Genomic DNA, 25,602 nt, shown 5'->3' with positions numbered 1-25,602 from the left:
GTGTGTAATTCCTTCTGGGATTTGTAATTTGGTGCCTATATTTGAAACCGTACACTTTTCCCCCCACTCCGTCCACAGTATCTTAACATGTATGGCATATTTCTCGACATTTCAGTTTCAGCTGCTCTGAAACAGCTATGAAATAACACCTGGGGACCCATAATGAATTTGGGGTACATTACATAGCCTTATTTTAAGTGAGATGAGCAGAAATATAATCGCCAAATAGCGAAAATCTATCTAGTCATTTTCAAATATAGTAACATAAACAAAGGCCAATCTAGTCCCGTGTACTACCTCGGTGTGTGCTGTTTAAGTGTTACTTCTGATTACTCCTTTTCAATTAAAATAATCTTCCTTTCCAGAAAGATCCATATAATCTCAGGTCATTAACAGAAAGACATATCATTAACATGTCTATGTTCTATCATACCTTTTAGAATAATTGTTATTCTTGGATTTGGACAGGTTACCCATGTAGCACTTACTGAGTATCTCAAATCAGACCACAGAGGTATTCTACAAGTAACAGACTAATGATATCAATTTATCCAAGTTGGCAGATACCCAATGCAAAGTTTTTAAGTTACAAGAAGAATCATCTTCCCCCAATTATACTGCTAATGCTTTGATACCATTGTGCACTCTCAGACAAAAATTTGATTACATGAAATACACAAAGATATAAAATACGTGTTAACCTAATGCTGTAAATTTCAAATCACTGTTAACCCTAAAATGTTTATTTGATATCACAGACTTATTTTTCATAATAGAATTAAGATGATATAAATATAAGCAATAATAAGTTTTCACATCATACTATTCTCAGTAATGAGAAATAGAACTGTGTGCCCAGATTTCATTCATTTATGAATGCACAAAATGGTGAAAATCATACTCCTAACAAACCACATTTTATAAAGTAAATGACACAATAAACTATGAAAATGGGGTTTTACAAAAACATGTTGCAACACATTAAGAATTGATTTTTAGGGCAGCCCGGGTGGCTCAGTGGTTTGGTGCCGCCTTCAACCCAAGGCATGATCCTAGAAACCCAGGATCGAGTCCCACGTCAGGCTCCCTGCATGGAGCCTGCTTCTCCCTCGGCTTGTGTCTCTGCCTCGCTCTCTCTCTTTCGCTCATGAATAAATAAATAAATAAAATATTTTTTTAAAAAAAGACTCAATTTTTTCTAGCTATAAGATTTTTTTCTCTTATGATAAACTTAGATATTATGTCCAAATTGGCTGTAGGTTAGCCTCAGTATAAATTAACGCTGGAGAAGACCTCCCCAACACAGAACTGGTTGAGGAACATACTTTTATAAACTCTTCCCTGAAGATTCACGTATGAAGTCATGGGGTGTTCAGAAGGAGGTGGCGTTTATGAGCAGGAGCATGTAGGGGCCTGCATGCTGCAGATCCAAGCAAGAGCCACACTTGGCAACAGCACTAACAGTTTTGGAACTTGTGCTTTATGTTAACTAAATATGACCGCTTAGATTTTCAATCACAAACTTCTCCACTACTAGCAGAGAGAGAAGATACTGAACTCTTCTCAATAAGTCTCTCTACTAAATACAAAGCAATGTTTAAACAAGATGTATTTATGCCAAGAAACAGTCCCAGAGAGCTCCCCTTTCAGAATGTACAGATCTACAAAATGCCAAGATCAAAGAATGACGTTGTACCCTACACACAAAGTTTCGTTTTCTTACATATTTAACAAAAGTACTTGATTATACTTAAAATTTATGTTCCAATATATAAAAGTAAAGAAACATCTAGGTTAAAATGCAATATAGTTGTAAATATTATTTCAATCAATTATTTTAAAGTATTCTTAAATCAAAGGGTAAACATATAATAAAGACATTGCTATAGTCTTTTATATGTCTGCTAGTCCCAATATTAATGGAAATTAGTGTATTCATAATAACAAACTAGTTCTTAATTTAGATTTATTGAACAGTTTCTTATATTCCATCAGAGAAGATATTGATTTTGACTTCACAAATTTCTCATGCAGATATGGAAGTTAAAATAGATTTTGTTATTCATTTTGAATAAGACTTTAATGTAAAATTTCTCAGCATACATTTATGTTAATTATATTTGACGCTTCAAAGTTATTTTAAATAGTGTATCTTTTAAATTATAATAAATTTTAAATAATCTTCAGTCATATAAAAATACTACAATGACCCCACATACTTAAATGAAACATTGAATTCTTCTGGATTTATGTTTTTCTTATATATTTTCTAATGTCTGTGGGATGTAATAAATAAAACTTAAAGAGTGTGTTTTTAAAAAGCATTAAATTTAAAATTATTAGGAATTATCTTAAAAGATCCCAAACTGTTTGACAGGTATATCAAAATATGCTTCTTTTTTCTGTGTTAATTTTGGTAACAAACATTTAAAAAGCTTTCAACCAGTCACTCTCATCTACTCTGCATTTTCATTTCTACGTAAAGCAGGCAGCACAGGAAATATTCCTTTAACTAGTGGCTCAATGGCGCAGCCTATGTGTAGAAAAGTATAACACCACATTAACTGGTGTGCACACTACAGTCAGTAGTAGTGTAAGTTATAAATAGGGTTTAAAAATACAATATAGTTTTTAAAAATGAGAGCTCCTATGAAAGAATTCAGTTCCTATTGCATAACTGCTATTTGTGAAACTAAAGTAAATCAAGAAGAAATATAAATAGAACATAGTCTTTTCATTAATCATGAAACATTATACTTTTTAATTGACTTTTACACAGCCTCTAAATAGATTTAAAAATGTTCTATATCCTTTACTGTCAAAACTCTAAAGAAGTATGGTGTTTTGTGGCTGAACTAATATTTCCATAGTGTTTTCTGTCAGGTTAACTATGACACTGTGATTTGTAATCTCTTTAAAATAGTTACTTTCCCCAAAAAGAGACTAAATATATACATTGAAAATTTTAAATCAGAAACAGGATTTCAACTTAGCAATTGTATTAGGCTTATTAATTTTATGGTGTAGGAAGGCTAAATAAAACCTGTTCTGCTACCTCATGTATAAACTTGATAAACACGTTACCTCCCATAAATCTCCTTCAATCAACACATCCTATGGGTCTCCATCCAAACATAGAGGGGGAGCTGTTTCTCTTTAAGGCAGCGCATAATGATCATCTCGGACAACTTTTTTAACATTAACATACAAGGAGTAAAAAATATATATGTATGTATACACATGAAAATTTTAACTAGCTTATCTCCTCAAAAAAATAAAAACAAGAAAAGAAAAGAAAAGGAAAGAAAAAAAATCATTGACAAAGACCCATAGCTACTAGTAAAGTCTGAAAAATCAATGAAACCGTTTTTGGACATGTAACAAAAGCCAGCATCCCATTTTACACAATTAATGCGCCTTTTATTTTTTGTGAGCATCTCCTTTAAAAAGCCAAGAGCCATCATCTAGGGAAGTCCTTTCTATATGCCCCCAACTTTTCTCCCTTCATGCAGAGCTGGCTGCTAATCCTAGGAGAAAAGAACTGTGTTCGAAATTTGCACCCACTCCTCTTCCATATTAGTTTTTTTTTTTTTTTTAAAGGAATGACCCTGTAAATTTACTCAAGTTGTTAAGAAGTGCAGTAACTCAGACAGCCTCTGTGGCAAAGTGAGTGCAATCAGAAAAACTGTTTTAGTGGCATTACAACTTAATCATTTTAACTTCACAATATGAGAGGTTTTAAAAAAGTGTACTTCAATCACGCAGCAGAGGTCTGATCAATTTGACATCGACTATTAGAAAACTGAACTCACAGTGAAGAAAAGCACAATGCACTGAAAAATTATTTCTATTAGGTTCACTCTTACTTCATCTTTTCTTTCTATTGCTTTTGGTACAAACAGATCAACAAAGTGCTGAACAAAATTAAAACAAAAGCCACTTAAATGTTTATTTTTTCAGTCACTGCCAAATGATTTAATTCTGAAAGCTCTTTTCATTCCATAAAAGTTATGGTTGCATTCTTTTTTTCTCCCCCAAGGTCAGATTTGTCAATTAAAAAGAAAAAAAACAAACAAACTAGTTTCAGGATGAAACTGGAATTCTTTTCCACTCACTGTTATTTCACTAACCACACAGGTCAGATAGTTCTTAGTATTTTAGTAGATGTTTTAAAACAAACTTTACGATGGCTAATGTTTAAAACTCTACTGTAAATGTACTGACAATTTACAAAGCTGAGAACCAGAGTGATATCTTACACCTCACCATGGAAAATGACTTATTGCCCAAAAACCACTCACAGATATTCCCATGCAGAGGAGTCAGTCCATATCGAAGGGGTTATTCTGCTTTGAAATAGAGATACGTATATCCTAAGAATAACCCCATGGAACAAATTAAAATTAAATTTGCCAGCAGTTTCTACTTCAGTAGTTTCTGAACTTAATTGTGTAAAAATATCTTGGTGCTGATTTGACGTTAATAAATTAAGACCATTAGAGATAGTCTTTCATTGTTGGCCTTCAACAATTGTCAATGACACTGTTTTCTGTTTGCATTTCCTCAAGCGTGTTAATGTATCTTTGTTTAGGCTCGCAAGTCGACCGGTCAATGTAAACACAGTCAATGAAACATCAGTACTGGAAGACAAGTCTACGGAGAGGACCTATGGAAAGACTATTGGTCTATTGCCAAGTATGTAGTTAGGCAACAGCACTGAAAGGCTACTTTAAAAAAATTTTTTTATATGATGAATAAATTACGCTTTAAAAAATTCTCAAAATTCTTTGTTTTGCATACAAAGTCCATCCAGGATGGAGGTGGTCTGCAAGTTGAACTTAGTGCAATGTGGGTTATAGTCTTTGTTTGCAGTCTTAACTGGGGATTGTACCTTAGCTACCGCAGTTCAAGCGTAAAAATACTTTGTCTGTAATACTATATACTGTTGCCAGTGACCCTCTAAATCCTTGAACCAACTGTGTCTTCTGGTGTCACAGAAGATAATGCCAATTTATTGCAATGTGTGGCTTTTTTAACTGATTAAAATTAAGCCGTAAACACGTGACAATGGAATTAGCACATTTAGAGAGTCTGTTTTCCCACATCCCATTTTGCGCTATTGCGGCTGGTCCCGGCAACTCTACGCGGGTGCAATTTTAATGACTTTGCTCGGTTTTGATGTTCTTATGAAAAAAGCACTGCTTGGTGTTTGTGGAGAAGGTAGATATGGGGGCTGAAGAGCTGCGATTGGGAACATGGTGACATCGTTTCTGTTTTCCGATAGGATCGGTGTCATTTTCCTCTCAGCGATAAGACACCTCCACTGACAGTGCCCGATTAGGGAAAATTTTATTATAAAATTCACTTTTATCGAATGAGGATAGAGTGATAAACAGTTCAGCCTCAGGGAAGGAATAGGAACAGATTTCCTCCCTTTTCAAATTCCACCTTTTCCCTCTTCTCTTTCTCTCCCTTAAAGAGACGATTGTGTTTTAGTTATTATTAATGGTACAAAAGAGCTCCCTACAACATGTGATTGCTATGATAAAACTAGCTGAATCAAGAGACACTTAGATGTTGTTATAAAAGAAAATCTATTTTATATAGTTATATATATGCATACGCGCGGCGTGCACACACACACACATACACACACACATCCTAAAAACTGCCATCTAAATCCTACTTCTGGAAGTTACCTGGTATTCGTTACTTAGGAAAAATATAACATCCTAAAAGAAAATCAAACTGAGGTACTACTGACTCTATTGTCCTAAATATGCTCAATTTTACTTACTCTCAGAAATAAACATTTGTCAAGCAGAATTGCAAGGTAAATATAAAGAAACAGAAGATCTTGGCCCTCTAATTCATGAACAAATACTAATGCATCAAGGAAGAATATGACAAAAATAACCACATTTGTTTTAAAATAATAAAACATTATTGCTTTTGAATTTTGGTAGTTTAATGATGATACTTTAAACCTCCAGTGTCCAGCAGTTATGTCTGTTTACTCCTGATAAACCAGGACTATTATGTATGACAACTATTTGAAAGGTCATCTGAGAAGCTGAAAAATAAGCACTTGATGTAATTTATTTTTTTAAAAATTGTTTTTCCCAAAGAAAAATTCATCAAATCACTCAGAATACTCCTCTGCCTTATGAAATAAAAAAATAGTGTCTCAGGGCTAAGCATGTCTAGTGATGTTGGTAAATTCTGGTACATTATAAATAAAGTTCAGTGATAGATTTTTATACTTTGGGTGTGTGTGTGAAATGTTGATGATAAAAACAACTCAAAACATATTCTTTATTGATGGAAAATACTTCTGAGGGGCAAATAAGAGATAGTAGTCTTTAGTTTATAATATTCTTCCAAATATTTCAAGGGTATCCCTAAATTTTCTCATTAAAGGCTTTTTTTTTTTCAAGAATGCTTTTTCAAATGCTAATTATAAGCATGATCTATTTTGGTGTACAATTCCCTATATTATTCAAATAGATTTTTTTCAGTTACAGTGATCAGAGAATCATATTAAAATATCTAATTCCCTTTAGAGTTAAGCTTCTAAATTTGCCCCCAAAAAGCCATTCTCCAAAATCATTGCTATGAACTGAAGATGCTTACAGCTGAAAGTTGAATAATTTAAGTATTTATCTTTATAAGCAGCAAACAAGAAACAGTTACATGCTTTGCTCATCACATAATAAAGAGGAAAACTGAGGCTTACACAGCAACAAAGCCACTATTAGCAAATGCTCCTTAGTCCAAGCCATTTCTTCCCATACTTGATTCAGGGTCTCAGTGAAACAAACATTATATCCAAAGTCATGATGAGTCCACATTATTATACTGCAATCTAACTTCACTATTAATTTTGTAGCCTAGAAACAATGACCACAGTGAACTTAGGAAATTATAACTGGTAAATAGTGGAGAAAAACAAAGCTTAACAACTAAAGTACGTAGTGAATGAAAAAGGGAATCCAGACTCATTATTGGCTTAAAATCTTTACCACCAAATGCTTATTCATGGGTACGCACCAGCTGCATGGTGGATTGGCTTAAGTAAGGTATACTTTTCTTAATTATCACTTTGCTGAGTAAAATGTAATGTTTTTTTAATGTGCAAAATGTTATTTTGGCGAGAACTACTTGAATGTAGTAAGAATTTCAACGCAATGAGAGACAGATAGAACTAATTCCTAAGATGTCACAAAGCCACAGTAGATCTCCTTGAAAGCGGTCTGGGAAGAGGCTATGATTATTGTAATGTTTAAAGGTTAGTGAGGAACTTTGGAAATAAGCATTTTTCTTTGTAATGAAAAACGAGCTGTCCAATTCTTTCAGTCACTCAACAAAATGCCCCTCAGGAAGCTTCCATTCTTGTGCAGAAGTGAGTTATGGATTATCCTTATTTACAGTCAATGCTATGAGGGAGGGGTCTGATAAGACAGGAGGGCAAAGCTGCTTTAAATGGAGTGGTCAGTAGAATCTTCTCTGAAAAAGTAATATTAAACTAGAAACCTAAACAATGAGAAGGTGCTTACAGAGAAGAGAGATACACAGTATCCAAAATGTGAATGTACCAATATATATGTTTTTAAAAGGTGTTTCTAGAAAGTTGCATCTTAACTTTTATGAAAAAAATCAGTGAGCATTCTAAAGACTTTATTGTTATTAACATAAATCCAGTAATAAAATGTCTTCAGGCAAAGAATTCTGAGTAGAAAATCTGTATATATTAAAATACACCACTGACTGTAATTTTTCCAATTAAAAAAGGCACCTCAAGACCATACTTTCTTTAAAACAGACTCATCATGGCCAGTTACCCCTATCTGGGTCACTAGAGAACCAATGACAAAGTAGTTTGTTTGTTTTTTACTCTCCTATGTCTTACATGCTGTACCCATTTCTTGGGGTACCCATGAGCACATTCACACACATATGCATGCCACACACATCTACGTATTAATGTGCCTACTCTGGCAAATCAGTGCTGTATAAAATGGAATACCTTTTTCACTTCAGACACTATTACGAGTCCTGTTTTCATCTACTCAAATTTTTGTTTTTCTCACAGGACCCTCAGCAGAGGCATCCAAGTCTGGGGAGCATGAATGTTTTTCTGTTCTCTGACCAGCAACATCTAGAATGGCTGTGTGGATCTGTGTGTTCTGAATTCACATTTTATTGATATAAGCACCAGTCTTTCCTAAGAGGGCTGCCTGATTGGTTAGTGGAAAATGGATGGAATGAAGGGAGGAATAGCTGATAAAGAGATAATCCACTGTGGCACCATGGCCATGCAGGATTGTGGCACTCGGGGGTGCATGCAGGGTTGGGGGAAAGGACGAAGGGCTCCTTTCTGTTGTTGCATTTGAAGTAGGAAGGAGGCCTGCAGTGAGCAAACTTCAGATGTAAAGAACAAAAGGCCAGGTTTTCCCCTTACACCATCGCTCTACCTTTTTCTCAACACTGACTAGATGATGAGGTCTCAAGCTGAAGCCCTACAGAATTCCATTTTGACAGCCTATATTCATTAGTCAAGTTTATCTTCCAGACATATTTTTATTCTGTATAAAACAATTCAAATGAAGCAACATTGCCCATCCATAGTTGGGGAACATTTAGAAGTATCTCCATTCTTTACAGATGGATCAGGGTACATCAGTATATCCAATATATGTCATATGTTCATCCAAAATCTTAAATCATTTTAAAAAAGAAAACAAAAAACTTGTGGTCAATAAATATGAATATCACATTTGTCAATTTGACATTTTTCCCCCTGTTCCTCTAAAGGAATAATTTGGAGAGGAAGGTACTTCCTAAGCTGATGGTGGATCTGAGGATGCCAGTTACGGGAGCACTTAAGCGCCCATTGGCACAGCAAGATTCAAAGCCCTGGTAGGCTTCAAAGAAACACTTTTTTTTTCTTCTTCTAGAACTCTTTGCTTTCTAGTAAAGCTGCAACCACAATGTTCTCTCTCTTAATGCCACCATAAAAAATCAAAACACTTTAAAACAAATTGATGTACTCTTTAATACAGTCATCACATCATCACAGGACCCTTGCACCCTGCGTGGCGACAACCGTGGGGATGCATACCACACATCTCTCTCTTTGTTGCCTGCTTCAATGCTTAAAGAAAAATGGAGAGAGAGTGTGTGTCTCTCAATCGAGATATGGGCACCTTTGATTGACAAGACCTAATCAGCTTATCTCTACACTAATAGAGTTGGGGCCTGTGGAGCTGGTATATGCCCAGCACCGAGTGAACTTTCCCTAGCCCAAGCCTTACCGGCCAGGTCTCAGGCTCTGCTTCTCAAAACTGATACAAATCAGTTCTTAATGGGTTATTTTCATCTTGATAAACCTCCACAGTCTTCATTCATGATGGCATTAGAGTCAGTTCAGCTGGATGAATTGTCTAAAGTGATGGTTACATGATAAGCCTATGGTACGAATTCATATATATTGACTCAATAAGCTATCTCTTCCAAGCTGCCTGTAGGAAGGAACTTCTTCTGAATTATTATTCATTTTTTAGGTTGCTATTCATTGAAGGGAATGGCTTCTTTTTAATTAAAAAATGACAGGATCCTATGCATATTAGGTAACAAGCAGATCCCTTTAATAATTTCTGCTGCCTAATACTATTAGAAGATGTTCAATTCCTTGGGATGGAGCCAATGCTGACACAACCATAATCTGTCTCTACCATTCCAGAATCTTGTGACACTAATTTGCTCATCTCAGACACCCACTAAACATGTCTTGATTAATTGGTGGGAAAAAAAGAACATAAGGCCAGGAAACACACACATGAACCAGAGTTTTTGGGGGTGGGAGAGGGTGCATACACACAAGCATGTACACACACTTCAAGTTTACTTGTAGAAAGTTCTCTGAAACTAAGGACTTTCCACATAATTTAAGAACAATGCCTTTATTCTTATCTGTTTGCAATTGCTATGTAAAGGCAAAACTCAAGCCCTGAGGTATAAATAAAGTTAATAAAGGACCAGATACTTCTTCAACTACACAATGGAGACCTGGAACAGAAGTTCCTCTTTACATGTGCCACAGTGAGAGTGTAATACACCGTGCACATTTTGATCTTAACTTTCATATGCAGTTATCCAAAGAGAGAGAGAGGGTCACTGGATAAAGCAAGCTTCATAGAAAGAACTCCAGTAGCGGAGAGACTTTTTGAAATGATAACAATTTCCCAAGAATGAAAAAAATATATATAAATTTGTCCCTTTCACCATACATAAATGGTCATTAAAACCATTCAGTAATGCTACTTCCAAACTGCAATTTACCTTAAGTCTTATAATCACTTGTATAAAATGAGACAATTTTAAAACACATCCCAAAATGAAGTTTTCTACAGATTATAGAAAATCTTGAGCAATATTTTTTTCATTCAGATTGTGGTCTTCATGCTGTAATTGCCTTATACAAAATCCACTCCAGCCTTATCATTCAATATTATCTTCACTGCTGAACATCGGAAGATAATTTTGCAATAAAATTTAATTTACAGAGCTTATTTTCCACTAATCTCCTAGCAGAGGAAAAATGAAACATGCCAAGGTACACACTCCAAGCTATGACCCTAATAGTATTTTTTATTTCTGGAATAGTAAGACCCCAAACATATCAGTTTTATCATATTGAAATGCTGGCATATTTTAATTGTCATAACTTTGTATCCAAGAAAAGGAAATAGGCTATTAGGACCATGTATGAAAATAAGCCTCTTCAAGTGATAAAGTCCCCCTGGGGAAAGCTTTTTTTCCATAAGAAAGGAAATACTTAATATAAAAATATGAGGCTGGTAAAGGTATTTTATTTCAAACTATTAATATGCCAGCAATAGTCAACAATACTTGAGATTTTTAAATAAAAAATTAAATCTACTAGCGATAAATAGGGACTGGATATCAAGATTCAGTTTCCTGTATAAAATGACAAAGGTAAGCTTGTCACCTCTAAGGCTCATTCATTCCAGCTCTCAAATTTAAAATCTTAAAGGTATAGATGCCATGCGAACTTTAGAAGAGTAAATTAATAGTTGAAAGTTTACTTCTACAGGCCATTTGGCCTCTATTTATCATTTATATCCTAGAAATCCTTCATCTTTTGAATAAAGCTCTTTTTTTTAAATAAATATTGAGAACTCCATGACAATGAACTAATATCACAAAAGAGTGTAAGATATAAGCCAATCCTGTCACTCAAAAATGAAATAGCTTCATTTTTTGTACTGCTGCAAAATACTGAAAGGATCCTTATTAAAACTCAAATTCTTCACCAAAATGGTTACATATTTTTTTAAAAAGATTAATTATCATTAATGAGTGAGAGATTAGTGCTTTAAGCCTGGAATGAATGAGACTACCACTTCCTAAACCAGATTTAAATCTCTCTGCCTCTTTTTAAAGTTGTATCATAACAAGGCCAAAGTGATACTGAATCATTTATGAGGTTTTTAGAGTTGAAATATCAGAGTCATATATGTGCAGAAGTATTGTTCTGACATTTGAATTTCAGCAATAGGCAATTCTGAGACATTTAAAGTTATGCAAAACTTGACATTTCCATGTTAATATACAAAACAATGATGATGTGAAAAGCCACTTCTCTACCAATACTTAAAACTTAAACACTTAATAAAACTTTAGAAGCATAGGCCTCTAAAATTCAAACCCACACAAGAAGTACTTATAAAAGCTTTCAATGTTTATCCATATAAAAAGTACCTGCTGAACATTCATCTGCATTGATCTTTTTTATTTATACTTTTATGGAAAAGCAGAAAACATTATTAATTGCTTTTCAGACCACTTATTTCCAATTTAACTTTCTCTCGTTCCTCATATATACACGTCAGAATATTCCTGTCATGAGCTATAGATCATTTGAATTGTTTCTAGAGTGCTAAAAACTACATTAAATAAAATACAATTAAGTATATTTCACTTTCCTGAACAGCATGAATCTCAGCCAGCTGTAATTTTATAAGAAACTGAAATGAACCACTCACGAATGCCCACCATGCCCAATGATTATCTCCTTAAACACCAAAACTAAAATGTTTTGACAAGATGATCTCTTGGTAGAAACAGTAAAGACATTTTTTTTTTAAAGGCTGAAATAAGTAAGGTAATAATGAAGAACAAAATGTATAACATTTTCAAGCTGCAAATTAACAAGCAGATATTGACTTTTCTTTGAGGTCAATAACAGCTCTTATTGATCTAAAAAGTTAATACCCACTAAGGTCAATATAAGATCTCAAGGGTCAACAAATCTGGATTCGAACTTCCACTTTCTTTCACATATAAATTATTGCTGAAATGGGTACAATTGTGTGTGGAGAAATCAAGAAACATCACTATGATGCTGGAATAAACCAAAGAAGTATAGTTCTAAAAGTCAGTCACTGTAGAATTTTCAGACATTGACCTTAGATGCAAATCCTAGTATTATACAATTTGGAGAGAGAAACAAAAATAATAGGAAAATTATGTTTTTACAACTGTTTTGTCTCTTCGTGGTATGGACATATGGAATCTCTTTCTTTTTCTTTCTCTAGCTGTATGTTTTGAGAAATTATGATGTGAAATGATTTTCAAGAATATATTTGAGGCATTTTTAAATCTAGGTATTTTTTTTTAGCTTTAAAATTAAACAGTAACATTTTGGGAGATTCAAACTGGAAAAATTACCATCTTACTATTCTTACAAAACTGTTTCTATTGTCATCGTATAGTCTGTTTTGTTTTTCTTAACGGAAAAAGAAAAAAGTATAGACTGTCATTCTTGTAATAAGCAAAATGGTCTACTCCCTGCACATCATAAACAGGGCACATGCAGATGAACCACATGAACACTGGGACCATGTCCCAATAATGTATCTTTTACTTCCTGAAGCTATAAAATAAAGTGATTTATTAGTCTGATCTTTTTTGATAGCCAAATAAAAGTTCACATTGTTCTTTTAAGAATGACTAGAAGCATTGAGGGAGGGAGAGCAAAGAAAGGGGAGCAAACATTCCTGGGGCATTTCCAGTGCCACAATCTGAGCCAGATGCTTTAAACAGACATGGGTTCTGTCAATTACTGGGAAGGCCCTGTTATTGACACTGGTGATATAAAAGTTCAAAAGGAGAGGCCAGGTCTGCAGCAGTGGCAATATTACACTATGGCTATTGAGCAAATATGAAGACCACTGTGATTACAATGTACTTAAGGAAAAAAAAGTAAACTCATTTTAGGACAGTTTTAGATTTGCAGAAAAATTACAATAGTATAAAGAGTTCCCATATACTTAACACCTACTTTCTCATAATATTAACCTCTTACATTACTATAGATTTGCCACAGTTAATGAACTAATATTGGTAAGTATTATCAATTAATGTCCACATTTTCTTCATAGTTCCCTCATTTATGTCTAATGTCCTCAGACGTTTGTCTGATGCTTCAGGATCCCACCCAGGCTAGCAAGTTACATTTAGTTACCATGTCTCCTTAGGTTCCTCTCAGCTCTGACAGTTTGCACTATTCTTTAAGCACATACTTTAGAAGTGATATAATAAATAAATTTGCTGACTTGTGTCTATTGTCAACACATGGATGAAAATACATGCAGCAGAAGTATCTTTTGTTACAGATCTAAGGAATATAAATTTGAGAAGTGAATAGAGATAAATGCTTGGTAGAAAAGAAAGCAAATGATATTGACTCTTTACTGTGTCTATTAACAGAATATACATAAGAGAGAAAATGTCATTTGTCACAAATTCTCGAAGATCACATGCACTGACCTGACCCATAAGCCATCTCCTCCTCCACCTCTCCCCATTATGTTCTACTAGCCAGGGTTTTAACTGATTGGATTATGAGGAAGTAAAGTGGGCAAGGAATACCTGATATGGCAGAGGGTAAGCTCCTCGTCTATACTGGTACAAAGTAGTGATTAGAAAGTGGTTATCCAGTTGGAAGTAGAGGTCCTAGCCCCCTCACATTTTGGTGGCACAATCCAACAAGTCCTTGCCAGTGGAATGTATGCAAAATCAATGTGTGTCACTTGGTGCCTATGGAACTTTAAAAGCAGGAGTGCCTTCTTCTCCACTCTCTCTTTGCCTGGTTGCTGGCAAAATGTAGAGGACTCAAAAGCCTCTAAGTGGGGCAGAGCCACAAAGTGGGAGAAGCCTGGTTTTCTGAAACATTGCCTGAAAGGCCATCTGCTCACCAGGAAGGAACACTTACGCTGGATGTTCCCAAGAGTGAGCAATAAGTTTTACTACCTCCAGTCACTTGGGCATTGGGTTTTATTTGTCACAGCAGTTGGAGTTATTATATAAAGTAGCACAGGTGGAAACTACCATTTCCGAATACCTATGACGAACTGAACATGCAATGAGTGTTTTATAAGGTTTACCTCACTTAAATCTCAGAACAACCTCAGAACAATCTAGAAGACCTGCAAAGATTTTGTAGATTAGGAAATGAAAGGCTAAGGAATTTACCCAAGTTCTCCTGGCAAAATATGTGGTAGAACCAAGATTTGAACTTGTCTAGTTACGAAGCTCCATGAACATTCCATTTTGCTTCACTACAGGTGAAAGACAGGTGATATGACTTGATTCTTGGATTACAAAATAATTCTTCCGCATTTTATATGCATGAGTATTTTTAGCCTCAAAGGAGAGCAAAAATTGTACACATGTTCTCCTTACTTTTTATATGGTAGATAGGAAGTCCTCATCTACAAGGGGTGGGGATGAGGCAATTACTTGGCTTAAATGTATTAACATTTTCCAGATCAAGACGATGTTACACAAAAATACAGGATGTTATACAAAGATACACTTCACCTTTGTAACCTGCTGATACTCTTACAGTGTTTAATTTGAGCACAGTCCAACAACACAGGGAGGGCAAGAAAGAACTGTTGCTCCATGAGGTATATAGTTAACAAAGAGAGAACAGAAAGACTGACTTGTTCTCACAACAGTCTGAATTTAAAGAACTATATGGGGTGTGCATTCTACAGGAAGCCCAAGTAGGAAGAAAAATGAAACACTGTACCTTGCACACAGCAATAAAAATGAGGGGTCTCATTGTAGTAAGAGAATTCACAGCTGGCAGGCAATATCAGGGGGGCAATAAGATATTTGGTCCATCTTCATGCTTAGCTTTTAGGGTCATAGTGTTTGTTTTTTTTTTAAAGGTCTCTTTTTTATATTAACAAAGTCACTCCAGTCAATTTCTTTAACTCAACCTACATGAAAAATTTGGATGACATTGTAAAAGTTCTATGCTAACACCAGTGAAAAAAATTGGTGCATCCTTTAAATTTGTGTAGCTTTCTTATTATGACAGTTTTGTTTGCTTGTTTCTTTGTTTAAATAATAGGCCTTAATCATCAACAAGTCACTGCATAGAGCATTGAACATTATAGATAATTATTAGATAATTTATAGACATTCAAATGAGGATGAAGGAAACAAAATACTGATTCCTTCATTAAACCAAATGAAACTTAATATCCACTCTGGCTGGTAAAAATAGATAGCAATAGTATTCAGGGGAACAGTCTACTAAGTCTGAACAAATAATTTCCATTTCAGATAAATTAATTTATCGATTGATAAAATGAGATAACAGATATAAAAGTAGTCTGAAAATTTCAAAGTAGATTATACGCTGTTATTCTTAATATTAGCATTATTATTTTCAGCACATAATACAAGGTTAAAAACTACTAAAGTTTATAATTCAAAGCATTAAGAAACTTCGTAATGTACTAAAAAATAATTACACATCTGACAATTAGAATGGATAGGCTAATTGGCAGGATTACTGTGAAATAATAAAAAGTTTGAGGGAAAATGTTTTTAAAACAAATGTTATCACTTTCAAGTATACTTAATAACTAAGATGAATGTTAGCTATGTCATAGGACACACTGTAGAAGTCTTCATAAGCCACATATTTGCCCTGAAGCCTGATTTTGTTCATGCTTTACCCACTTCATCTTGCTCACTCTGCATTCTCTGTATTTATTCTATAAGATCCACCTTTCCCAACACAATGAAATGGACTTAATTATTCCCTGCCTTGCTTTTAAAACAAAATGTCCCCGTAGACGTTTTGCCAAGATATTTCCCCTTATGAAAGAAACTTTGTACTCTAAGTGCCTAGGACAGTGCCAGGGTCTGCTTCTTTCTAAATCACATAAAAACCATTTTTCCTTTCGGGTGAGTTGAGTATCTCCCCTATCCTACTCCCAAATACAATATTGCTAATAATATTAATTTAAGTCAGTATTTCCTTGCTCTTTTAGAGATCAGCTTAGCTTAGTCCAGGTCTAATGAACCCTAATTCTAATTTCTTAGGACTCCAATAATTGTTTTCTGAACAAATGTAAAGGCTCCAGTGTGCTCTTTTCCATACTACAAATAGCACTGGGAAAGGAAATAAAGAAAATTAGCTCCATTTTAAAGGTGTACTTTATGTGGACATAAATATCAACCTTTCAATGTGGACTAGAACCATAGGCAATTGATCGTGATGGGACTACCAACATGGAGGGTAATGGGAGGATTACTCAACAACATGCTCGGTTTTCCTCTGAAAGGAACAGTCTTCAAAAAGCTTCCTTGTCTGGCTTTAGGGTGGTTTCGTCTCTCTAAATAAATAGATATTTATTTAACTATGACTTAGAGTTTATACCTCAAGATGCAAAAGGGCAACATAGTGCCATACATGAATGATGACCCACCATGACAGTCTCTTTGATAATGACTTGACTTGGAAAAATATATTCTTCAATAAAAAAATTATTTTTTAATGTTGACTTTGTTCTCTTACGGCAACGCTGGAAAACATTGTAGCCCAACAGGAAATACAGGCGAAAGCTTCAAATGTAGAGCACACACAAAAAAGACATTTTAAAAGCTCATGTCCATCAAGTTTCCCACTTGATATAAGTCGTACACAAAGTCTTAGTCCAATGTGAACCCATGCTGTGAAAATTCTGTAGCACCCACCTCAGAAAATTCTGTTAAATACATAAACACCGCTGAAAAGAAAACTTCTGGGCACTAGAAGTCAGACTCAAAGGGAAAATAAACCTGATTAAAAAAAAATCCCAAGGAAAGTTATATAAGTACAGTGCAACAAGGTCATAAGCTTAACCGTCCTTCACTGTAATATTTGAAAGTAAATTGGCATTTTAGCGATCTGCTTTGGTTGTCATTCTTTTTCTCAACTCACAGAGATGCAACAGAATAAGAATGGCTTCACGTGTATCTTACAAACCAAATGGAAAAGTGATAGGCATTATGGGGTAAGACACCTTTAAAAATGAGTATAATACTTTTTAATGGATTAAAAATGAACCTATGAATTCACTTGGACCACCTAAGGAGAAGGTTCTCCAAATAGGGAAAAAATGACATCCTTTTCTTACTACTATGGAGCTCACCAATATTTCAGAGAACCTCACAAAGTAAATTTAAGTGTAACTTGAAAATGTTCTTCAAGAGCTTCACCCAAATGACAACCTCCTCTGTTCTTTTCAGAGCAAAACCACAGCTTTTTGAGACGTAAGACTTTAATAGGGTTGTAATTATAAAGTAAGTGATAACTACACATTAAAAGTGATTATTTTACCACCGGGTAAAAACTCTTATAAACTCACAGGACATGGTCAAGTAATTCTTATAGGCATTTTTAAAAATGGATTTTTAAGCAAAGGTATCTTTATGATTCTGAAAGTATAACCACATACTCCACCAGCCAAAATAATGAATAGAGAAACTTCTTTCTAGCAATCATTTTTTCTGTCAAAAAGTTTAACATTTCTACAGGAAAATATTTTCTCTAATATATATACATACGCACTTGGATAAAATAGATGGTTAGGATCAACCCAAATTTATAATCCCACATTCTGTTCCTATACTGTAGAACAACATAAAGTGTTAATTTGATATTGTTGCAATAATGTGGACATAGCAATGCCTTTCTAAGTTCCAATCTGTGCCTAAACAAAATACTTAAGTTAAAAATCAGAATCAGTGTTTATAGGCATAACATTGTGTACTCAGATAACCCAGGACTAGGATATCTTGTTTTTCTAGTTCTGCATCCCTGAAGCATCTGACACTCAGCAGAGCTCAATGAAATCTTGTTGAAAACGTGAAATACAATGTGTACCTTCTTTTATATAATGTATATCACTCCCACTAATATTACCGAATCTGAAATTTATTCTTCTCCCAACTGATAACAGCTCTAAGAGCAAGAAACATACAGTTAATACCTTTTGGATCTATTTTCCCAGAAGTCTTATAAATGGCGTACTAGTAAATGGAGAGAGAGAGAAAAAAAACAACTTTCTTTTATTTTGTGCAGGAGATATATTTGCTCAGTTTCAAGCTAGCTTAAAACTAGCTTGAAACTTCAAAAATAGTTTTATGTACTACATTGTATTATTGTGCATTGTTTTACCCATCAATCTTTCTGTAGATGATAAAGTAATACATTCAATGATTTATATTTCTGAATAAAATTATTACACTGTACCCAGCAATGAACACCCAAAATATTTCTTGAAAAGAAGGGAAGAGTAGAGGAAGGAGAAAAAGAGAAGAAAGAGGTTAATATGAATGATGAGGAAGAGGTAGAAGAGTAGGGAAATGTCAGCAGACATGGGAAAAACTAAAATGATATAGAAAATGACTGCCTTCAGTTTGATAAAAACCTTGTTTCACGAGATACTTCCAAGACTGATTAAAATTTCAAAATGAGTTCTATAGTGAGTTGATCAAAATATAATAATAAGGTGAGTTGAAAGACAGTATCAAGAACCAAAAGACAGAATGTGATAAAGCTGCACTATTGTGGTCTTATACTTCATAATGCTCCTATAACCCCATGAAACTCTCTGGAAAACTCCATCAGGAGTTCAGCCAAGACTCTGAGACAATTAAAGATACAAAGGAAGGGACTTTATTATCTTAAATGCATTTGGTCTAATTCTTTTAAAAGTTTCAAACATGAAACACATCTTGTTTGACTTTTAAAAAGGTAAGCTGATACTTGATTGCTTTTCTTATATGAACTCTTAAAAAAAAGATGTAGGCAAAGAGGAGAAACAGTGGTGTACATAAGATATCCTATCCTCATGAAAATGCTATAAGTCTAAGAATTATTTGTTTTCCAGAAGAAAAAAAAAGTATTCCATATGTTTCTCTGGCTTACTCTATTAGGTCAAATAAATTCGGATTTTGATAAGATATAATCAAAAAGCAAAAACAATCAACACATCAAGTAAAACAGGCCTGTGGAAGTATATTCCTAAAATGGGGAATATTTGCAGCTTAAAATTAGGTTAACTATTACAGAGAACTGAAATATTGAAATTGAAGTAAAATCTATTTTTTTAAATTAAAAAAATTTGTAAGGGGTATAAACTTTGGGAAAAGGGTACAAAATTTCAGCTGTAAAATGAATATGGCCTGAGGATCTAACAATGGTGATCATAGTTGATAACACCATATAGTGTTATCATAACTGGAACTTGCTATGAGAGCAGAATTTAAATGTTTTTACAACGAGAGAGAGAGAGAGAGAAAGAAACACACAAGAGTCTTCATAGGAGAAGAAAAAGAAGAAAGAAAGAAAAAGAAGAAGAAAAAGAATGGCACTCCCAAGAAAACCCTTAAACATATATGGAAGAACCCTTTATATCATTTCTACAACAAATAAGGATTAGATAGAAAATATTTCTTTTATGAAAATAACATAAATACATAACATGTGTATTGTGGTTACTCAGAAAATCTATCTTTGCATTTCCCTAATGAAATAAGACACACAGGAAATTGTGATAAATGTATCACTTTTTTAAAAAATGTAAGTAGTGCTCAATATAGGGAAAAACATAGGAGTTTTAATAATTATTTACCTTACTTTGTTTAGGAAAATGTGAGTAGGCATTACTTGGCAACTAGAATAGCTAGTAACCTATCCGGTAACCCAAAACAGACTCATTATGCCACCAGTATTAACAGACACACCATATGGATTACTTCATAGGGATTGTAGGTGTTAACTATACATGGCTAGCTGCCTAAGTTTCTGCATACATGTTCAGATATGTATATCTACACATGTATAGGAGATTCAATGACATGACCTTTATTCAGTTTAAACAGACACAGACTAACTGCTAACCCTGGAGAATGGATATCTAATTAAATTTTGATTTAATCTTGGCTGATCTTGTTAAAATGCAGATTCTGACTCAGTAGATGTGAAGTGGGACCCAAGATTCTACATTTCTAACAAGCTCCCTGGGGATGTTGCTGGTCCTGATCCCCACTTTGGGTAGTAAGGAACTAACCCATTACTCTTTACACCAATAGAAAATTAAACAAAGTAGTAATATATGTTTACATTCAGAACCTACCTAAAGTGAAGATTTCTAGAGAAAAAGACACGATACTTTGATGAGATAATTTACAAAATCTTTCTACATACATTATTTAATTCATGCCTCTCATAAACTCTAGGAAATAGGTATGATAATCATAATTTTTCAAATGAAATATTATCACAAACCTGGTTTTAAGCACAGATTTATAATTGCAGTGGCCATCACCAACAGCCCAGTGAACTGGCCGTTGTCTAATGTAAAGTCCAACCAGGTGTAAGGACTAGTAAGTCTCTATTTGAGGGGGGCGTGATATCCTTAAGGAAGAATCTTTGGAATCTCATGCCAATTGTTTAGGAAATTAAGGACAAATTTCAAGCTCCTTGCTCCTGAATGGCTTTAAAAATGATTTATAATTTCCTTGTTTCCATTACTTTGCCACTCTACCCCTATAATCCCTGATTTCCACAACACAGATCAAGCCACTTGTCTGCTGAAAGCTCTCCAATGGCATCATACTCTAAGAGTCAAATTCAGGCTCCATCCCATGCTCTGGGACCCCAGAGAATCTGTACTTTACCTGGCTCTGACCTAATCATGTACGATACCCCCTTGTTGACTCTGATGCAGCCATATGGGTCTTCTTTCCATATGCCTGAATACCCCAAACACCTTTTCATTTTAGAGGCCTTGTGTTTACTTTTCCCTCTTGGAATCCTCTGCTCCAAATCTGCTTATTGATGGCACCTTTGTACTGTTTAAGACTCAGGTTGCAAAGCACCTCTCTGGGAGGTCTTTCCTGACTAGCTAGTCTAAAGTAGCCTTCATCAGTAACTTTTTAATACCCTGCTTAATTTTGCCACTATCTTAACTGTACTAGTCTATTCATTCATTAATTTAACAAAATATCTGTCTCATTTTGCCCCCAAGTCCTATCCCCATACATAAGCTGCTTGGGAACAGGGACCTTGGCTATCTTGATTACTACTGTATCACAGCACATGGCACACAGTTTCCAATAGTAGTTTCAGAAAAAATTATGTGAAAGGAAGTTAATAGATGTGAGAAAATGACGTATTTTTACTACAACAGATCAGCTTGGAAAACCTAGGTATGTTAGACCCATTCATATCTAAGTTTTGTCTATTGGTTAAGGGCATGAAGTCAGATAGTCTAACTATACCATTTCCTAACTTGGTTGTAAAAGTGGGCAAATAACTTAATCTCTCTGTACCCATTTTCCCATTTGTAAAATGAGAAGAGTAATGACCACACAGGGTTGTGGTGGGGACTAAAGAGATACTGAAGGTAGAGGATTGAGAACAGTGTGTGACCCATGTTAAGTGTTCAATAAACATTGCATCATTTCTCCATTAGGTCCAATCACTAGTCCACGGCGAGGAACCTACAAAGGTGGATGGAGCACGTTTTCTTCACACCAGGAAGCTGGCAGAGGTCGAGCACCTTGTTGTAAGAGATCAATGACCAAAATGAAACACCAGAGCTAGGTGGCTTGAAGTGAGAAGGAGTGCTGACTCATAAGGCTTGGATACTCAGAGATGGCAGGAGCAAAGTTCATAATTGGTATAGGCTATTCTTCAAAGATGTGAGGCTACTAACTGTAGACAAACACTCTTATGGTTCCAGAGATGTACTAGCAGGTGCCCTGGGCCTACTTAAGGTACAGGGTAGAATACTTAGGACTATCTTAAACTATCTGCTTACCTGTTGAAAGGAGAGAGTGAGCCTTGTATTTCTGCACTTGTATAATTTCTCTTTCAACCTATTTTGTTTATTAATCATATAGTTTCCATTAGTTTTGTGCCTGTTGTAATTCTGGTATAATTTGCTTCAGAGGAAAGAAAAATCATCACTTCAGAATAAAGGGCAGATGACCCAGAGTTTTAAGTATAAAGTCCCTGACGTCAAACAAAATGGTTATCTCAAAAAAAAAAAAAAAAAAAAAAAAAAAACCACAAAATGGTTATCTCCACAGCTAAGAGTCATCCCTGACTATTAGTAGTAAATGAAGAAAAGGAAGAGTCACTTTCTATGCACATATTTTAGAATAAGAACTTATAGGAAATGCCAAACTGGGTCAAGCCAATGGCTCATACAACTGCCACAGTGTTTGGTCTTTGATGGTCACTCTCAAGGAAGTCTGTTAACAGGTCTGATAATTGTCCCTCTTGATGCCAGTCTTAGATTAAAATGTCCTACCAACAGCTCTTTAGTTTAATATCATATACTCTTTCCTCTGCCTCTTCTTTTCTAGATAGAGCTATCTAATTAACTGGTAATCTCATCAATTTTCTCAAAAAGGAAGGGATTGGAAAGAAATTTGATAGGCATTAAACTCAATATATATATCAAGGTGTAAATGGCACATGGAAATAATCATGTATTTTCTCTCAAACCAAAGCATTCTGGACATGTGTCCCTCTGCTGAGAAGCAGTTCCTAAAGAGACAGTAACTGCCAATCAAACTTTTAAGAACATAAAAAAATATTTCAAGAACTTTAGAAGATGAATTTCATTATTTGCTAGGAAGACACTAGTGGTTAAACTAATATGCTTTCTATGCTGTTTACATATAATTGATTTTATATAATAATCAAACTCTTTTATATTTGCCAATAATAGCTATCAAGTAAATGAATAGAAAAGTTTACAGATTTTTGTCGAAACCTCTTGCCAGTAATTTTGAAAGATGAGCACTTTTGCTGACAATAACATAAAAATGTTGACTTTTACAGAGCCATCTCTACTTTCTAAAGAACCTAAATATATATACATGACCTCATTTTACTTTATAACAACCTTAGGAGATACATAGAGTCTGGTGTCAGGTTTACATTTTGCAAATACAAAAACATACACAGAGAGGTTAAGTGATTTCTCAAAGTCACACAGCTGATTAATTACCAGGCCAAATAATAGAGTTGCTCTCTCTTTCTCCAATTTAGTCCATCACACAGTATTTTCCTAGATTTTGTGGACAAGTAAAATTTCAAAAAACATTTTAGAAGACCCAAATAGGGTTGTCAATTTTGTTATTTTTCCAGAGAGAGGGAAAAATAAATATATAACTTCTACCTGCTATTTATATCATATCATAAAACTATCTTGTCTTTTATCACCCCCAAATAGGAAAAACATCATCTTAGGAAAAGTGCAGTCCTTTTAATTAATAAAATTTGCCTTATGAGAAAGTTACTATTTTGTCATTTTTTTCTCATTCTGCTGTTACCCACAACTCCTGCTGCGGTCTAAGAACTATTAGACCAATACTTGTAAACCATTTCCCTCTTTTGTGCTGTTTCAAGTCTTACTAGCTTTTCTACTTCTTTTGCTCCTTGCATTTCAGTCTTTAACAAAAAGAAACCAATATGAGCCAAGTTTTTCCTTTTGAAAGATATTGTTCTTCTACTAATATCTTAACAAAAATTATTAGCATCACATATTTAATCCCAGTCAAAACAGAGGGCTGTTGGCTGACCAGGTATGACCAGGCTGAGGGCTAACAAGGAAACAGGAAATGCATAAACAACATAGGACCTGTTACAGTAACATCCCCCTCTCCCCATATTACTTTGATAAGAAGCAAGGACAAGACAAAGGCTTTCTGCCTGGCTTCTCATTTCTCAGTCCACTTCCAAACTCATCCAAGAAAATGTGATGGCTCTTGTCTATGCAAAGGCTGTACCATATCTTTCTTTACTTCCACAAAGCCCGCCGTGTTCCTTCTTCCAGACTTGGTTTTATAGTCTGCAATAATTTCCCAAGCCTTATATGACAAATAGATATTTAATTTTACAAAACTTTATAAACTACCATTGTATTCTACCAAAGGGATGGAGGTTGGTTTTGGGGACACTCTTAAAGTGACATTTTCCATGTTGACTATATTGATAAGCTGATGTGAATGTGATGTTTTAGTACACATCAAAAGGAATAACCATCAAATCCCATTCAATCTTATCATCTTGATCAATGCAGTATCTGTGATCTTCTTTGATGACTTCCTTAAGCTTTGGGAGGGAAATATATGAATGGTACAGTGAAAGAGAAAAGGTAGCCCAATCCAACAAATCAAGCCCTGTGATCAAGTGTCAAAGCAAGAATATCCCCAACCCAACCAAGTCCCATGTAGAAAGAGGCTCACCAACAGGATGGTTTGTCAAAGAAAGTCCCTTAATGTTTGGCTAAGGACTACATTCTCCAAGGATGTCAAAGTAACATTTTCTAAAAAATCCTTAAATATATACAAATTTCAACCATAATAAAACTTTTTTCTATAAATAGAGAAAGATAAATGCCTATATATCACCAAATGATCACAGATTCATAATATTTTTATTTGTGTAGTTTTATGGTATACAAAATATTTTTAGCATATGGTATCATTTCTTAGGAATATTCTGAGACAGGTAATATTATTTCCATCTACTGAAGAAGAAGCTGAGACTCAGGCATTGTGTGATGTGCTCAAGGTCTCACCAATAAGAGCTAGAACCCAAGTCTGGTCTTTTGACTTCATGTTCAGGGCTCTTTCTGTTACTGACATTCTTAACCAAGACAGTGACTTCTAAAGGTGAGCCCAGGCACAAAAAAGAACAAATGAAAGCTGGCTTTTATTCCAATCAGGGCAGAAAGCCAATCTATTAATAATGTCAGAATGAAGGGCTGCCCACACTGTTAAAGAATCTGGAGGGGTCACAGTTTTCTTTAGGTTCTTCACTATTACTACAATGCCAATGCCATTTGTGTTCTTCCTATTCAGTTCCTTAGAACTCATCACATAGTAAGCCAGTATAGGACAGCCATGAGCTCAGGGCAAGAGAAAACATCAGCCATTCACAAAAAAAATCATTTGGAATAATTTTCATTATACCTGTTCTTCCAAAAAAAAAAAAAAACCATTTTTATGATGCTAAATTTAAAATATTTAAAATTTAAAATATTTAAAATGGAGTTATTGCTAACCACCTATTTCTGTGGCTTATATACAGGGCAAGAACTATCTGAACTACGTAAAATAAATTTTATACAATCTATACTTCACTAAACAAAACAAAAAACATAAATTATACAAATCGGATGACTATGCAAGATTAATAGATAT

The 25,602-nt window shown here is 34.6% G+C and overlaps 1 protein-coding gene across 9 annotated transcripts in view; it reads right to left on the bottom strand.

Moving 5' to 3' along the window:
- VTI1A (vesicle transport through interaction with t-SNAREs 1A) overlaps positions 1–25,602 on the bottom strand; it is a 357,804-nt gene that overhangs the window by 240,517 nt on the left and 91,685 nt on the right. The window lies entirely within an intron of this gene.

The sequence above is a fragment of the Vulpes vulpes genome, chromosome 15, assembly GCF_048418805.1.
Source record: "Vulpes vulpes isolate BD-2025 chromosome 15, VulVul3, whole genome shotgun sequence".
Taxonomy (NCBI): Eukaryota; Metazoa; Chordata; class Mammalia; order Carnivora; family Canidae; genus Vulpes; species Vulpes vulpes.
Note: the sequence above shows the minus strand (reverse complement) of the source record. Positions and strands in the feature narration are given on the sequence as shown.